General features: G+C 40.3%; 1 non-coding gene across 1 annotated transcript; it reads right to left on the bottom strand.

The window, feature by feature from the left end:
* Window positions 1-319: 319 nt before the first annotated feature.
* On the bottom strand, window positions 320-426 carry LOC112503179. The gene has a single exon (XR_003067873.1). It is a non-coding gene; the product is annotated as a small nucleolar RNA R71 (small nucleolar RNA).
* Between the last annotated feature and the right edge of the window lie 2,517 nt (window positions 427-2,943).

Below are 2,943 nucleotides of genomic sequence, written 5' to 3' on the forward strand. Positions count from 1 at the left end.
GGGAATTGGTAGGCCCGAAATGACAACAACATCTTTTGAACCCAAGCCGATAATGTTTCAAATGATTTCCGCAATGGGTCAGTTTGGGGGATTATCTTCGGAAGATCCGCACTCTCATTTAAAATCTTTTATAGAAATGACGGATCATTTTAAAGTTCCCAGAGTTACGCAAGAGGCCTTACGCTTGACGCTTTTCCTTTACACATTGAAGGATAGAGCTAGAGCATTGCTAAATTCTCAACCACCAAATTCGATCCTTACTTGGAATGATTTGGCGGAAAAATTTCTAAAAAAATACTTTCCTCCGACAAGGAATGTAAAAATTAGAAATGAAATTATGACGTTTCGCCAATAAGAAGATGAAGCGGTATCGGATGCATGGGAAAGATTCAAGGACCTTCTTCGGAAGTGTCCTCATCATGGAATCCCCCATTGTATTCAATTGGAAACCTTTTATAAAGGACTTTCTAGTTCCGCTAAAATCATACTTGACGCAACGGCCGATGGCGCTTTCACAGCTAAAACCTATAACGAAGGGTATGACATTTTGGAACGAATTTCTAATAATAATACTGAATGGTCTAACCCTCGTGCTGTTGTTTCTAAATCTGCCTCGGGAATTCATGAGCTTGATGCCATTTCTTCTTTGAATGCCCAAATTGTTGCTTTAACTAATTTGGTTAAAAACAATTTAAACTTGAATGGGGAAAAGAATCAAGTACAATCCATAATGTCAAATTCTTCCATGACTAAATCTTGTGTTTTCTGTGGCGAAAATTATTCTTATGAGTTTTACCCCGGAAACCCCGTTTCAGTAAATTATGTTGGGAACCATAAAAGAAATAGCCCATTTTCTCTTACATACAATAAAAATTGGAGAAATCATCTGAATTTTTCATGGGCCGAAAATCCTGGACTTCAACCCCCCGGGACAACCCAAGTCCAAAATCGACCTCCAAATCCCCTGGGATTTCATCAAGGTGGTCATCACATACAAGGTAATCATCACATGTACCAAAATGGGCAATCTTCACAATCACATGCACCTAGGCAACAAAATGCATCGGAGGGTAATGGTTCACTCGAATATTTACTTAAAGGTTTTATAAACCAAACCAATGCCACCTTGAGGAATTTTGAGACCTAACTCGGCCAATTTGCCGCGGATCTCAAAAATAGACCTCAAGGAACTATGCCTAGTGACACGAAAATACCAAAAGAACATGTCAAGGCCGTGACTTTAAGAAGTGATAAGAACTTGGGAGAATCTAGTACCACAAAGGAAACACCGAGTGAACCGATTTGTCAAGAAAATATTTCACATTCTTTTGACACATCGAAATTTCCAGTTCTGTTTCCTACAGCTGAAGTAACACAGAATCCAGTTCTGTTCCAGAAACAGCAGCTTTGCCCAGTTCCAGCACCACCCAGTCTCCACCTGACACTGCTCATAATGGGCAGAAACTGCCCACACCCCAACAGAAAAAGACCGGTCCAACTGATTTAGATCTAAGAGATTTACCTTTCCCAGGTAGGATGAAAGCCAAAAATGTGGATGTACAGTTTAAGAAGTTCTTGGACATCTTTAAGCAACTCCACATTAACATACATTTGGTAGAAGCTCTCGAGCAAATGCCTAGCTATGTTAAATTTTTGAAAGACATCCTCAATAAAAAGAGAAGACTGAGTAAATTTGAGACTGTGTCCTTGACAAAGGAATGTAGTGCCCTTCTTACTTGCAAAATTCCCCCAAAATTAAAGACCCGGGAAGTTTCACCATCCCGTACTCTATTGGAGGGAAAGAAGTAGGTCATGCCTTGTGTGACCTTGGGGCAAGTATAAATCTCATGCCTTTGTCCATTTTTAATCAGTTGGGAATAGGGGAAGTTCGACCTACCACCGTGACTTTGCAACTAGTGGATAGATCCTTGGCATATCCAAAAGGAAAAAGTGAAGATATCTTGGTAAAAGTGGACAAATTTATCTTTCCAGCCGACTTTCTATTGTTAGATTATGAAGCCGATAGGAATGTTCCAATCATCTTAGGGAGACCCTTTCTTGCTACGGGTAGGACATTGATTGACGTGCAAAAGGGTGAATTGACCATGAGGGTGAACGACCAGCAGGTGACTTTCAATGTGTTTAAGACTTGTAAGTTCAATGGGGAGATTGAGGACTGTTCGTTTATTTACTCAGTAGGTGAAGATTTAGATCTAAGTTTGATCGACTGTGTCCATAATGGAGACACTGTGGGCATGGCAGAAGACATTTGTGAAGAAGACTTACTTGAGGACATAGCTGCCTTTGAACAGTTAGATTTTAAAGATATACCAACCCAAACCCCGTCCATTGTAGAAGCACCCGATTTGGAGTTAAAACCACTTCCTTCACATCTTAAATATGCATATCTTATGGAGGGAGAAAAATTGCCCGTGATTATTTCTTCCTTAAGTAGTGAACAAGAAGAAAGGTTAGTAGATTTGCTGAAGGACCACAAGAAAACCTTTGGTTGGACCATAGCTGATATTAGGGGAATAAGTCCGTCCCTTTGCCAACATAAGATCATCTTGGAAGAAAATAGTGTTGGAAATGTACAACCTCAAAGAAGGCTAAATCCAATCATGAAAGAAGTGGTTAAGAAGGAAATCTTGAAGTGGTTAGACGTGGGTATTATATACCCCATTGCTAGTAGCGGTTGGGTAAGTCCGGTACAATGCGTGCCAAAGAAAGGTGGTACCACGGGAATCACCAACGACAAAAACGAACTTATCCCAACTAGGACCGTTACCGGGTGGAGGATTTGTATGGACTATAGGCAGTTGAACTTAGCTACTAAGAAAGATCACTTCCCTTTGCCTTTCATAGATCAAATGCTAGATCGCTTCGCCGGAAAGGAGTTTTATTATTTTTTGGATGGGTACTCGGGATAYAATCAAATCCATA

The sequence above is a fragment of the Cynara cardunculus genome (assembly GCF_001531365.2).
Source record: "Cynara cardunculus var. scolymus isolate 2C chromosome LG 1, CcrdV1, whole genome shotgun sequence".
NCBI classification, from domain to species: domain Eukaryota; kingdom Viridiplantae; phylum Streptophyta; class Magnoliopsida; order Asterales; family Asteraceae; genus Cynara; species Cynara cardunculus.